This window comes from Mastomys coucha, unplaced genomic scaffold (genome assembly GCF_008632895.1).
Source record: "Mastomys coucha isolate ucsf_1 unplaced genomic scaffold, UCSF_Mcou_1 pScaffold21, whole genome shotgun sequence".
NCBI lineage: Eukaryota > Metazoa > Chordata > Mammalia > Rodentia > Muridae > Mastomys > Mastomys coucha.
Window position 1 is genome coordinate 11,988,775 of NW_022196904.1, and position 16,093 is coordinate 12,004,867.

Genomic DNA, 16,093 nt, shown 5'->3' on the forward strand with positions numbered 1-16,093 from the left:
CTTGTTTTCTGAGTGGGATGAGTCCTATTCAGGAAGTCCTTACCTGTACCTATATACTATTTTTTTTTAGTAGTTTCATACTTTTGAGTCTTCTGTTGAGGTTCTTGATCCACTTAGGATTGGGGTGTGTGTGTGTGTGTGTGTGTGTGTGTGTGTGTGTGTGTGTGGCTGGCTGGCTGGCTGCCTTTTTGTGTCTATATGTCTGTATCTGTGTCTGTATGTTTGAAGGATGAGGGACTAAGATCTAAACTCATTCTACTACATATAGCAGTCCAGTTTCCAAAGCACATTTTACTGAAGAACTTGTCTTTCTCAAATGTTTTTTTTGTTTTGTTTTGTTTTGATTTTTTTTTATTTAGTCAAACATAAGGAGCCATCAGTATTGTTAACATATTGTCTTGGACTTCTATTACATTAATCTCTATGTATGTTTTTGTAAGAATTCAATGGTATTTTTATTACTTTATATCTGTAGTATAACTTGAAATTAGGTACTGTTTTTTTCCAAGATCTGTTTAATTATATGTGGGATTGTCTTGCTTTCATATGGATTTATTTTTGAATTTGTGTTTTGGAAATATCATGCATGTATAAATTACATTCACATTATTGAAACCATTCACCCTCGCCTTATTACAAGTTACAAGATTTAATCTGGCAAAGGAAAAGGTGTTTTTATATTCAACATATTAGAGCGCATACAGGATTGCTTGGACCATTAATTGAGGGCAATGTTAAAGTTGATCAATGGACTAGGATGGAATGCATTTTTTTGAGGTCATCTCTAGACCAAGCCAGACAGTTTCATCAATCATTTCATGTGAATGCAAGAACTTTACAACAGAAATTCCATTTATTTAGAGCAGATGTCAGATAGGTGGTCTTGGATTGTCCTCAGTGTGTGATTCATCATCATCCTTCCAGTGTGGGAGTGAACCCTAGAGGGTTGATGCCACTTAAGATCTGGCAAATGGATGTCACCCACATTTCAGAGTTTGGAACTTTAAAATATGTTCATGTGTCTGTAGATACCTGCTCAGGTATCATTCATGCTACACCCTTGAGTGGAGAAAAGGCTTGCAATGTCATAGGGCATTCCTTAGAATCCTGGGCTGTGTGGGGAAAACCACAGCAGCTGAAAACAGATAATGGACCAGCCTATACAGCTCAGACCTTTGCCTCCTTCTGCAAACACATGGAGGTACAGCTTAATCATGGATTACCATATAATCCTCAAGGACAAGGAGTTGTGGAACATGATCATAGCACCTTAAAAGAATGGTTGCAAAAACAAAGAGAAGGAATAGGCCAAGGCCATACCCCCAAGGAGAGAATATTTCTAGCCTTATTTACTCTAAATTTTTTAAATTTGGATGCTCAAGGCCACTCAGCAGCAGACATCAGGATTCTCATGGTCCATCTAAAGACATGGTGAAGTGGAAAGATATTTTGACAGGCTCTTGGTGAGGGCCTGATCCCGTGCTGACATGGGCACAAGGTTCTGTCTGTGTTTTTCCCCAGGATCAACAAGATCCAGTGTGGGTGCCTGAACGCCTTCTGAGGAAGACTCGCCATGAAGACCCTCCTTGGGATCCTAGTGATGGTGGCAGTGATGGTGCCAGGGATGGTAGAACCAAGATGGGGGATCCTGTTGGTGTTTCTGAAACCCATGCCTGTGATGTATAATGCTCAAGTGTTTCCACACATTTTTGCTAGCAATAGAATTTTAGGGTTAGCACATTTACCATTGGATAAGCAGATAAGTAGTGTTGAGGGTGAGCAGCAATTGTTTTTAGAAGGTAGCTTATGTTTTGTTTTTGTAAAGAATATCAATGAGAAGTCTAAATGTGTCATGTTGTACAATCAATCTGCTGCCTGGTTTGAGCTTCTTTGGACCACAGGACAGTTTTCTTTGAATGCATCCTGGCTTTCAGGCCGATGGCCCCATAAGGATGGGAATAAGCCTTGCCCTCCACAACCTATGTGGGCCCTGTTCTGTACCTGGGATATTGGAGGTGATGGTAGATTTCCCTGGATAGGATGTCAGAGTAGAGAAATGAATTGGGCTGTAAATTCTTATTTTACATTTTCACCTGCTATGAGTACTGAGTTTAATCAAACCTATGCAGGGCAGAATTTTACTAAACAAGATCCTGTTTCTTTGACTGCAGTAAATCCCTTTGATATTTGGCTCCTATGTGGTGTAAATGGGAGTTGCACAGATTTGGCCCCATTCGCCATGATTGGTGGAGGTATTCATGGTTTGGAGCAGTTTAATTGGTCTAGAAGTGGCCAGTTTGGGGACATTTTGATGATTCCCCTCAGCCAACCCCGCCAAATTTTCATTCTACCATAGGGTATGCTATCCTGGGAGGCAGTCAGAGTAGAGGGAGCTTTGCAGGGTTTGCTAATGTAACTTTTTAAGCCCACACCAGACTGTATTTGGCCTCCTTTTCTTTGGCTAGTTAGCAATGGTAGTTTTAGTGATGGATGGTTGAATTGTACTAATTTTACATGTTTCTATGCCCTTTGCTGGGATGCTAGCATTTATCCTGTGGCTGTTGTCACTTGCATGCCATGGTATGTTCCCGTTCCGGTGGAGGACCCTAGCCCTTTAACATTATTTAGACAGAAATAGATTTTGGAATTACAGCTGCCATCGTGACCACTATTACCGTTGCAGCGGTTGGAGCTACCACCTCAGCCATTGCTCTTTCCAACACAGTTCAAACAGTGGCAACATTAAATAATTTATCAGCCACTGTGGCTCATGCTCTGGATGTACAGACATCATTGAATTCCCAGGTAAAAGGAGGATTGATGATTGTGAATCAATGAATATATCTTGTGCAGGAACAAATAGATACCTTGTGGCAGATTGCTCAGTTGGGATGTGAATGGAAAATGCAAGGATTGTGTGTCACCTCTGTTCAATATCAGAATTATACCCATGCTGCTAATTTGTCTAGGCATTTTTCTAGTTTTTTTGCTGCAGAATTGGTCCTTAGAGTTTGAAGATACCCTGCTGGAATTGCATCTGGCCGTGGTGCATGTGAATTCTACCAGAGTGGACCTGTCTCTCACCAGTGGATTGTCATCGTGGATTGCCTCAGCTGTTAATCATCTTAAAGAGTGGGAGGGCATAGGATCTATGGAAGTACTCATGGTGCCTGCCTCCCTTGTTGGCCTGTGGTGCATTTGCAAGATAAGGGCTACACAAAGGCATACTGCAGCCATGTTGGTTCAAGCCTTTACAGCCATCGAGGCAGGACAGTCCCCCCAGGCATGGCTTGCAGCCATTAAGCCCTGAAGTCGTCACATTCAGGTTGTAAGGCTAAGCACTGTACTTGAGTCACACTGTATGCTGTTAGCGGTCTCAAGGAGAGCATGTCTGATTGATACCGGTTGGTACCGTCCTTTCCCCCATAAATCCCATCATTGTTCCCGCCTCAGCAAAAACTGGTACCGGTTTTAGCACTGCCTGGGTAGAGATATTCGGGGAGGGTTAGTATGATGTCCCTTGATCATCCTGAGATCAGACCTATACTCTCACCTGTTGCGTTCAAAAACAAAAAAGGGGAACTGTGGAGAGCTGTGATGTAACGAACCTTAAAGATGGCACCAGCTTCTGCCTTCCGCTAGCCTGACAGTGAGTGCTCTCTGGAACAAACAAGTCCTTATTTGGCTAAGGCTGATTCAGCAGGCTTGCTTCCGTGTACGTGTGCCTATAAGCATGTACCACGTGGCTTACTGGAGTTGGCCTATAGAGTATTTAGCCTGTGGGCAGGCTCTCTCTGGGGTCAGAAGATTGTTCAAGGTTCCTGAATAAACTGCCGGAGAAGAGCTCATGTGTTGGGTCATCCTTGCTGGTCGAGGTTGTGTGCGACAGTAACTCATTAGTCATGTGAAGATGCAGGCTACAGAATGGGTGAAAACATTTGCCAAGTACATGTTCCCAAGCTATGTGTGTCTACAGTCTATAAATAATTAAATGAAAATTCAACATCAAGAAAATAAACAATTGGAACAAAACCTGTGTCATGGAACCCAAGAATGCTACCAAAAAGAGAAAAACAAATGCCTCATCCCCAACTTTTAAATTCTTCAACATTATGAGTCATCAGAGAAAGGTAAATAAAAACTACTTTGAGAGCTAATCTTACTGCAGTCAGAATGGCAATTGTCAAAAATCAAAAGACAAAATATGTATGAAGCCATGGGAAAAGTAAAGAAAATCTAAATATACTGGGATGAGAAAGGAATAGATGCAGGTAATTAGCAAAAGTGTTGAAAGAGAATATATGGCTAATTGTTATTTCAGTTCAAAGTCTGTCAACAGAGTTTTGGTTTTGGTAGTGGATAATTTAGTGAATTGAGGTAATATTAAAAAATAATATTTAATGAGAAGGTTCAAATCTTCTTGAATACCAATTATAACTATATATATATATATATATATATATATATTCATTAAGTTGTATGGAATTTGAGTATCATTAGTTTTGGTGTATTTTATTTATTTATTTGAAGTTTCTTTATAACAATCATTAAAAATTAAAAAATATATAATTTTTTTTAAATTAAAAAGAAAATATGGGGAAAGAGAAACACCATACTTACACTGTCACTATTCAAATTACGGTAGAGGTTACTGAAAAAGCTGAAAAGAGATTTTCATGGGACCCAGCTGTACAATATTAAGTATATACTCAAACTACTTAGGTGTATACTGCTACAGAGCTAAGTGTGTTTTACTGTGTACTTAGGTATATACTATGTAAATAGATGTATACTATTATATACTCAAAGGTATGCTACTATATACTTAGATGTATACTACTATATACTTAGATGTATACTACTATATACTTAGGTATATAATATTACATACTTAAATGTACAGTAGTATGTAGTTAGGTATATATCCCTACATACTTAAGTATATATACTTCTAACAAGTAGTTGAACATCTGTTCTCATTTCCACTCCGCATAAGATCTAGGAAACAGTTTCAACCTATGTGCCCATCAACTAAAAAATAGATAATAAAATTGTGATGTGTGTACAGAATGAAATTTCATGCAGCTATAAAAATAAAATTATGATCTTTTTCGGAATGTAGATACAACTGGAAAATACACTTATTGAGGTAACCTAGGCACAGATAGACAAACAGTATAAGTTGTCTGTCATATGAGTGTCCTAAATAAAATCTTAGTGTTTTTAAATTGGAGTTCAAATAAAGGACAGAAATCCAGAAAGTGATAATTAGAAAGAGAACAAAAAATAGACATTACAGAACACTTATAATATAAAAGTAGTGGAATGAATATGAGAGTGAGGTGGTGTATGCAAAGATAGGGTGGTAAGATGAAGGGTATAATTAATCAAAACAAGAATATATAAAAATGCCCTATGGAAACTCACTAGTTTGAAAGGTCATTAACATATTAGTCCAGGCACCTTGCATAGATAGAAAATACTGGTTTTAGAAGTCAAAGGTTGTTAAGTGAAAACGCTATTGCTAGTTTTGGGAAACCTCCCTCACTAGGAGTCATTGCCTGGAAAATGCCTGAGGATCCAAATAATACAATTGCTGTCTATTACAAGTAGCATCTTTTGCTCAAGCTGAGAGTAGAGATCACTGTTGTCAATTGCCAACAAAAAGTAGTTGGTAAGACCCTGTTCCTAAAGACATCCTTATATGCTTGTCATGGAACATAAAGAAAGCTAGCTGGGCATGGGTTGGACTTATGCCTTTCTGCTGAATATCCCTTAGGAGGTTGTAATCAACACTTACTCAACTGTGGACACTGTGATCTATACTTCCACCATCTTTACAAGATATGCTCACTGGCCAATAATGGCTATTGTGTTATGCGGTAGACAGTCATTTTTTGATTTGCATTGAGAGAGTTCACATAATGTCTGGTAAACATGGTCAAATGCCCATGTTCGAGAGGAAATAGATCCTAGTGATGAAGCTGTTATTATTATTGTTATTCTGCTAAATGTACAAAGTGTGAACATTAAATTACCTTCTAAAGAGCCATGCCTTTGGGATTATATATCTCTACTGTCAATTTCAGCAAATGATGCTTCTTGTAATAGGCAGTGGTAATTTCAGAGAATCAAAACTAGTCAATATGCTGAGAATAAGTGTTCTTTCAGTTCTCACCATGAATGAGATATCTATAGCACACTGTATAGATTTAGGAAACATCGAGGAATAAGGTACAATATAAGAGCCTAAAGGTAGGGTAGAATGATGAGGAATATTGTCTTCTAAATATGACATGGCCACAGCACTCTTGAATTCTCACTAGCTGTGATTACTGCTCAAGACCTCCATAAAAGTGAGCCCTTCAATATTCTGTCAAGGAAAGAACAGGTGCTACCCAAACCCTACACATTTCTTGAGGATTTATGGTCAGTTAACAGTACATAGGGGCAGGGTTCATGAGACCTTCCTCCTTCCAGCATCTATATGATGTGTGTTCTGGTGGAGGGAGTTTGTTTTTTTTTTTTTTTTTTCAGTAGTGTAGCTACTGAAAAGGGACCTATATTCATAAAAATTACTCCTTGCCTTTGCTCCAGTAAGCAACCCTAATGAAACTCACTGGATCAAAAACACACCCACAAAGAAAAGGAATATGAAAGTAGAAAGGACAGCTATTTGGAAAAAGGAACAGGATCAGCAAGAATGAGAAAAAGACAAGAAAGGTAAGTGGGTTATTACTGAGATCAAAAATCTCTATACACATGTATAAAAATATGGTAATAAAACCCTTTATTATATATAATTAATATATTTCATTAACATTTAAATAAAAACAAGGTAGCAAAAATACCCTACTCTACCTCTGAAAATATTTTTGATACAAATAGGAGATTATGGTTTACAATATTTAGAAAAATGCCTTTTAGCAAAATGTGGATGATCAGGCTAATGTATCTAAAGCCATTACAAAAAAAAAAAGACTAAGAAAATCAACAAAGTAGAAACACAGTAGGAAAGAAAACAGCATTTGTTACTTTTCTGTTGCTGTGATATATACCATGAACAAAGGAAAATTAAGGAAGAGAGAGCTTGTTTGAGGCAGGCAAAGCTATAACAATGGAAGCTGGGATTTCATTTCCTCAGCTACAAGTAGGAAGCAGAGGGAATAGACTGGAAGTGGCTTTAAAGTTTAATCTCTCAAAGCCCACCTTGAATGGAATATTTCCTAAAACCAGGCTGTGCCTCATAAACATTCTGAAAAAGTGCCACCAACTGGGAAACAAGTGCTCAAATGTGGGAGCCTATGTGTGCCATTTCTTATTCAAATGATGACTGATGTCAGTATTGACATTAGGTATGGAATGACTAGATACTCCAAATGGTACTGAAATGGTATGTCAGGAGGTGCACTGTGGCTGTGTCCTGTTCTGTGGTGGGGTGTGAGATAGAAAGACTTAAAAATCATGTTTGAAATGGTGATGAGCCCTGAGCCCATAGACTGGCTGAATGTAGAGAGATAAAACAGAGCCTACAGAAGATACAAAATGGCTAGAGATGTAGGAGATTTGGCTAACACATGAAATTGTTGGTTTGAGCCCCAGTACTCAAGAGGTAGCAGAAAGAGGAACCACACTTCAAGGTCATCCCTAGCCATATAGAGAGTTCAAGGCCAAACTAAGCTATATCTCAGTTTCTCTCTTTTAAAAAGTCTCTAAGACTTAGGATGGGGGAGACTCAAGGGAGTCTATGGAGGTGACTCTATGTGAGACTCTTAACAATATGTGATATGGAGCCTGATGTGCCACCTTCTGTAGCCAGGTAGGACTCCCAGTGGAAGGATAAAGACAGCAACCCATCTGCAAAACCTTTGGCTCCAAATATATCCTCCTATAGGTTGTGCATAGACAAAGATGTAGTAGAGATGTATAGAATGGTTAATCAATGACTGGCCAAAATTGAGATACAAACCACAAGCAAGAAACAATCTATGACACTGTTACTAATACTCACATTTTTGCAGACAAGAGCCTAGAATAACTGTACTCTGAGAGGGTCCACCTAGCAGCTTACTAAAACAGATGTAGAAATCCAGAGCCAAATATAAGAGAGAGCTCTGCGAGTCTTACAGAAGATTTGGGGAATGTATTGAAGGAACCAAAGGGGTAAAGGACTCCAAATGAAGACCAACAGAGTCAACTAACCCTGGACCTTTTGGCACTCTCTGAGACTGAACCACCAACCAAAAAGCTATCATGAGCTAGAACTATGGCCCCTGCATATATGTAGCAGATGTGCAGGTTGATGTTTATGCAGGTCTCCCAACAACTGGATCTGGGGCTGCCCCTGAATCTACTTCCTGTCTGTGGATCCCATTCCTCTACCTGGGCTGCCTTGTCTGGCCTCAGTTGGAAAGAATGCACCAAGTCCAACAGAGAATTGATGTGTCATGGTGGGGAGATACCCTATGGTCACCTACACCTTTTCAGAAGGTGAGGGATGAGGAAAAGAGCTGTGGGAGGGGTGTTGAGCAGAGAGTGGTATTGGATATTCGAATACAACATGAATAAATAAATTAATTAATGAAATAAATGCCCCTCAGATTCCCCCATGTCCTATATTTCACAGAATATTCACCATTTCCATTGAGGAACCATTCAAAATAAGTTCCCAGTGACTCTGGACACTTTACAAAGCTTGTCTGACCCCAGTAAAAATAACCAGACACAAGAACATTTCTGGGATTTCTGATGAGACAGATCACCTTAAATGGAAAAAATGGAAATGAAGGTCAATAGTTATTCCTTACCTTTTAACTGGTATAATTTACATGAAATAGTCAAAAATTCAAGGGTTTCTAAAAACTATTATTTTTATTTGGGTAAAATATATACACAAGTATAAAAAATCTATAATTATTATTCCCCTTTTCTAATTTTATTTGATTTGTAAAAATGGAACAGAAAAATGACTAGTTCATTAATAGTGTAAAAAAGAAAACCGATACCAGATTGAATCAACAGCAATAATAATTGGTCATCCAACACTAAATGCCCAACCCATAAAAGATATATACCAGTAATATTGTACTTACTCAGACGAATGTACTGAAGTATTTCAGAATATATAGATTTATTTAGGAATATATTGATTATTTATTTAGGAATATGTATTTTATATATTAGAAACATGTAAATATATATTTATATAGAAATATATAAATATACAAATATATAGGAATATATATGTATATGTTTTATGTATATGTACATGAATATGTGTATGTATGCAACATGAATTAATGAAAAAAGAAATAAATTTGAAAGAGAAAAAGAGGGATATATCAAAGGTCTTGGAAGGAGAAAGGGGAAGGGGAAATGATGTACATAAATATATTTTATTAAACGTATAAAATGTAATAGAAATAAATTAAAAGAAATAATTCTTTATTTTAAGATTTATTTATTTTATGTATAGGAGTACATTGTTGCTGTCTTCAGTCACACCAGAAGGCATCGGATACCATTACAGATGGTCATGAGCCACAGTTTGGTTTCTGGGAATTGAACTCAGTACCTTTGGAAGAACAGTTACTGACCTTAACCACTGAGCCATCTTTCTAGCTTCAAAAGTAATCATTCTTAATAAAAGGAACTTTATATTTTGACCCAAATATTCTAGAACTCATCTTATTTAACTTCAAAAATTTCTATTGAGACCCTTGAGTTGACCAATGTGAATCTAGTCACCTCATATGGAATTCATTTGTACATGGGAACTTCAGGGAACCTTATATCAGAAAATAACTAGGGTGAGGATGCTGATGTCCATCAACAGAGGAATGGATACAGAAAATGTAGTACATTTACAAAATGGAGTATTACTCAGCCAATAAAAACAATGACTTCATGAAATTCACAGGGAAATGGATGAAACTTGAGACTATCATCCTGACTGAGGTGATTCAGTCACAAAGGAAAACAGTGTATACTCACTGATAAGTGGATATTAGCCTGTAAGTTCAGAATACCCAAGATTCAATTCACAGACCATATGAAGCCTATGAAGAAGTAAGACCAAAATATGGATGCTTAAGTGCTTTCTAGAAAGGTGAACAAAAAACTCACAGGAGGAAATATAGAGACAAAGTGTGAGGCAGAGCCTGAAGAAAAGGACATCCAGAGACTCCTCCAACGGGGAATCCATTCCATATAGAGTCATCAAACCCAGACACTATTGTTGATGTTAAGAAAGTGCATGCTGACAGGAGCCTGATATAGCTGTCTCCTGAGAGACTCTGCCAGAGCCTGACAAATATAGAACTCATCTCTTTATGCTTCAGTTTCCCCAAGCAAAAGTTTTCCAAATCTATATAAGACATACACACATGTATGGGAATGGTCACAAATTCATTGTGACTTATTAAAGGGAGAATATTCTAAGTTTGTCTTTGTAGTTTGAGAATAAAATATTTATAGCTTTTTATGAATGGAGGGTCTTACGGGAAACTTTCTTACTAAGAGCTGTGATAGATCAGAAACTTGATATCTCTGATTCATTCTCATAATTCTCTTTCAGTTTCATGGGAAATTCTTTTTGCTACTAATCTAAATATACAGCTAGACATATGATGACACTGTGTGTACAACTGATCTTTGAACATTGATGTCTATTCAGGTTGCTTCCCCTATGAACAATTGTGACTTAGGTGATTCATCCACAGGGCTTGGGGTATTTACGATTGGCTCATTGACTTTTATAACTATAATATAGTAATATCCACTGTACACTAGAGTTTTCACTGTACCTGGCCTATGTATGTAGTTCCTGAATGTTCCAGTGTGATATTTCACTTTATTTCTTAAAGCTGCCCAGGATCACTGTGTGATAGTCCCCATCCTGTTACTCTAATGTAGTCTGAGATGGGGAAACATCAGGATCACCTAGTACATGAGAATCTTACCTTCACGTTTCTGCAAGTGCTCCAGGGCCTGTTAGGATAAAAGAAGTTCAAAGAGTATTTGGTCAAAAAAAAATCTCAATCCCTGGACACTGACCTTGACCTTGGAACTAAAGAAAAACTTGGAGATAAGATGGATGGGAAGATGAGAGGTCATGAGCCGTGGTCCTTCCTTATTGGCTAATATAGGATATCCTGTATCATACTCTAGCCAGGGTGAGCGGTCCCCAGTGGGCACAGATTGGATCCACTTAGGATCTCCCTTGGTCTGAATCAAGCAGACAATCTCAACCAGCCAGTTAGTTCCTGAATGAAATGGAAAAGTGACTCTTATTCATTTCAACAGTACATGTGAAAATGCCTCAAGCAGAATATATATGCATACAACTTATTGTAACCATCCTGGTTTGAGACCTGCCTCTGATAGCCACACCTCTCTGCCCATCTCCTGCTATTTGCCACGCTTCCAACCTGGTTCCAATTACATCCAAAAGCTCCACCCCCACAGAGAAACAAGGAAGTCGCTGGTTGGACTGTCATGTTGACATATTTGGGGGAGTGGTTTTTGCCCCAGGTAATATACCTGTTGGTGGGAAAAAGGAGATTCATTAAAGATCAAGATGGCTGAGCAGTCATGTCTCCTGTCTAATTTTTACCCTTCCACATGGGTAGGTATTTCTGTGGCCACTCTATCCTATCCCTAACTCTCTCTAGCAGCTGCTCTTCTTTCTAACTCCATATTTCCAGGTTACCCACTGTTTTAACGTTGCTGATGGACAGTAACAACTTATGGTGCTGCCCATTTACAAGCACACAGTGTTCACAATGTCCACATGATGTAAGTGCAAAGTATATTCACTCAGCATATTCTCAAGATTTCATTTTACAAAACAGACCTTATACTCAGTAAACACCAACATGCCAAAGGAATATGTCCTCCACCCCAGGCCACCATTATTCTAAATTCTGGTGGAATGAATTTGACTATCCCATATATTTCACAGTCATGTAATTATAGCATCTGTACTCTGAGACTACCTCCTTTAACTTAATTCATTGTCATTGAGATATACCCATGTTGCAGTGTATGACTGAGTACTTCTTTTTAAGGTGAATAAATTTGTTTGTGCATATTTATCACACACACTTGGATTTGGGTTTATATGGTACTTTGTCAGTGGATGTTTCTCTAGCTTCCTTCTCTGAGTTATTGCTGGTAGGATTTTCTTGTATCCCCACTGCTTTTGGATTTTCTGTGTCATTTTGCTTTTGATGTCAGCAGCATAATACTTACCCAATATTCAGTGCTTTTTCCACACAGCAAACATCCATACTGCAAACCATCATGAATTTGCTTTTTAGTTTCTTAAGTTTTCAGACTCTTTCTACTTCCTAGACAAGGTCCATGGTAATTCTACATGGGACTGTCCTGTCATCCAAATATCCTCACATACTTGCATTTATCTCTTGATGCTATTTCTTCTGTTTATTCTCATCACACTCCCTCTTCCATCTCTTCCCCAGAGAGAGAGACAGAGACAGAGAGAGAGACAGAGAGAGACAGAGACAGAGAGAGACAGAGACAGAGACAAAGACAGACAGAGACAGAGACAGAGAAACCAAAGGCAGATTCTGCCTCAGGGTCTATCATCATTGTTTTGGTGCCATAGCTGGTCACCTCTGCCCACATAGTTCAGACTAAGAGGAACACACATCCATGATCACAAATCATTTTCATGTTGGATGTGTAGAGCACTCCACTCATCACCCAAAATGAATGAGAATCGAAGCCCTAATCTCCCTTATATAATTCAGAATCAGTCTTACTAATTGTCCTTACCTGACTTGGGGTAAGTCAATATGAACAAGTCTTCTTCTTTCACCACAAACGTATCATGAATATCTTCCACAGTTTCTTTTTGAAACCCTTTGGAAGGAAAAGGTATTCCGTCAAACCAAATAAAGTCTGGCATCATGAACAGCTCCTTGTAGATGCTGTTAGGATTGCAGCCCTGGTCACCTCTTCAGCTTATAACAAATGCTGAGAGGTTAGTTTTATAATGCAGGTAAAAAAAATTAACATTCTCAAGATTATTGTAAAACTAGCTAGTGATATGAAGAAATAAATATTGCAACCCATAGTCAAAGAGGTTACAGTATTGAGCAATTTTGAACTCCTAGAAAGAACATTTTTTTGTTTGTTTTTTTGTGACAGGGTTTCTCTATATAGCCCTGGCTGTCCTGGAACTCACTCTGTAGACCAGTCTGGCCTTGAACTCAGAAATCCGCCTGCCTCTGTCTCCCAAGTGCTGGGATTAAAGGTGTACACCACCAGTGGAACACATGCAAATCTTTATTCCCACAAATCATTTTACACATTGATATACAGAGCACTCCACTTCTCACCCAAAATTAATAAGTTTCAAAGCACTAACCTCCTTTATACAATTCAGAATCAGTCTTAATGATGGTCCTTACCTGACTTGGTATAAGTCAATATCAATAATCTTCTTCTTTCACTATAAATGTATTATGGAAATTGTCCACAATTTCTTTGGGAAACCACATGCAGGAAAATGTATTCCTTCAAACCAAATATAGTCTGTTATCATGAAAAGCTCTTTGTAGGTGCTATTAGGATTCCATCCCTGGCCACCTCTTCAGCTTACAGCAAATGCTGTGAGAGGTAAGATTCACAGTGCAGGTAAAAAAAAATCATTAACACTCTCAAGTTAGTTGTGAAATTAGCTACTGATAGGAAGAAATTAATACCATAACCTATATCAAAGGTTACTGTATTGAGCAATTTTGAACTCCTAGAAAGAACATTTTGCAGCATTTGTGAACTTTTGCAACAAACCAGAAACTCAGTAAGAAGTAATAGTACATAGAAATGCAGGCTAATTTAACATGTCTTCTAATGCAATTTAGATTTCAGACTGATTTTAAATGTACAGAAAAATGACAAGAGATTATACAGATACTTTCCATGGCAATTTTTTTTTTTTAAAATTGTGGTTGTTTTTGAGAAACTCATAGTATATAATCTGCCCTCCTTCCCCTAAAAGCCCCCCTCCCTTTTCCATATTTATAATATCATCTTTAATATTTGTTACTATTTATATATGCACACTTGTATAGTCAACCTACTGAGTCCATTCATTTGGGCTTGTATGTAATGTATCCTGAGGTGAGCAGTTGAGATTGGAAAATCAATATGGGATTTTATCTCCAGACACAGCTCATCTTCCACCTCTTATCATCCACTGTTATGATATATTTCTTCTTCTAGTGTAAAACCATATAGAATTTCCCCTGGCCTCTATGGTGTACCTACTAGTGCAATTATGTTGGTTTGTTTGGATAACTATACTGTTAAGAGTTCATGTGTCTATTTTCTCTGTGTTGTCTAATAAGGACATATTCTATCAACAGGAATCTCGGGCCTCTGGGAGATTTCTGTTCCCTCTTCTGTGATTTTCTTCCCTGAGTCTTAGGTTGTAAGGAATTATTGCAGGAGTGTCAGTTGGGGTTGGGCAACTTCCTGTTTATTATTATCTAGATTTTGGCCCATTGTGGATCTTTATCAGAGTCTCCAAATTTGAAAAAAGAAGTATCTTTGACAAGGGGTGAAAACTTCATTTACCTGTGGGTATAAAAACAGGTATTTAGAAAACAGCTGGGAATTACACTGGATTAGCAAACTGTTGGTAGTGAGACTCTTGAGGTTTTGCCTTTTCCAGCCCCAGGTCTATGTTTAGAGTACCAGACATGTCTTCCTTGTTTGTTGAGTAAACCTTAAGTCCAGTTATATAGCCTTTGACTCCTTTAAGATAAAAGTTCCACCATTGTGCCCCTGAAGATATCTTGACAGTTAAGTCATTCTTGTGGCTCACATGCTTAATACCTGAATAGTGTGAGTGATTGTTCCTCTCCCTTGGCAGATTGAGTAACATCTTTTTTATTATGTTTTTATTTTTCAGAAACAATGTTAACTCAGTCTCTGGGCACAACAACTAGAATTCTATCTTGTAAACCATATTAAATCTAAACCCTCCAGTGGTGAATCCTGGTGGATTTGCTACACCTTGTCCTGTTGCTATCTTGTCCAAAAGCCTCAAACTCTCTCCTGCTTCCTCTCTTCCTCTATCCAACATGGAAGTCCAGCCTACTTTTCCAGTTATTGATCCTTTTATTATTCACAGGTAAGGGATGGGGTAATTCACAAGAAGACACCTGAGTATATGACTCATTCCTAGTTCCAGACAACCCCTCCTGGGAAAGCTGAATTAACATCAAAATACATTCAGCACCAGGGCCATCCACAACACTTCCTCCTTTTTGTTGTAATAAAAAGCAAATATTTTCTCTCAAATATAAATTGAACACAACTATTGCCATTTTGTAATTTATAAGGTACAAAATAGACCTAACACCATCATTTTTGTCAACAAAAGATAGAACACTGTCATCTATCCTAACTTAAAAGACTTATAATTCTACACCTGACTTAAAAATGTCCTGGCTTTAGATTATATGCAATCTGAAAATCATCCTCTCAAATCTGTTAGCTCAATGTAAGTAGCCTGGCTTGTCTAAGACTACAAGTAGTCTTTCAACCTCATCAGAAATCCAAGAATGACCAACATTATCTGAAGATATAGGAGGCCTAACACAGCTCCCAGAACTGAGACAAATTGTAGAGACAGCTGCCTCAGCCTCAGTAAGTTAGGAAGTTGGAGCATCAGTCTTCAGCTTCTGGTTCAGGATCAACTGACAGACTTTAGAAGGCAGGAATTGTTAAAGACTTGCCTATTCTGTCTCAGCAGATCTAAGCTGTCTGAAACCTGTAAATTGTGTCCTTTCAAGAACAGCATAGGTCTGCAGGAGACATAGGCAATTTTTGTCTTGTAGACATGTAGCTATAATGTACAACCTCACCTGGAGGTAAGATGCTCAGATGCTTCATTGAATCCAGAAATGGGAAGCCATTTGGAACAGATTTGTCTCACCAACAAGTAAATAAATAACATTACATGTCAAATTCTGTGGATTTCTGATGTTTTTGAAAGCCAACTATCTATGTAAAGTAATCTGTTCCCTGTTAACTACTCTCTCACCTGTTTCTAATTAAA

General features: G+C 38.0%; 1 pseudogene; it reads right to left on the minus strand.

The window, feature by feature from the left end:
• The window catches only part of LOC116100381, a 54,676-nt pseudogene extending 41,742 nt beyond the window's left edge, over positions 1-12,934 (minus strand).
• Between the last annotated feature and the right edge of the window lie 3,159 nt (positions 12,935-16,093).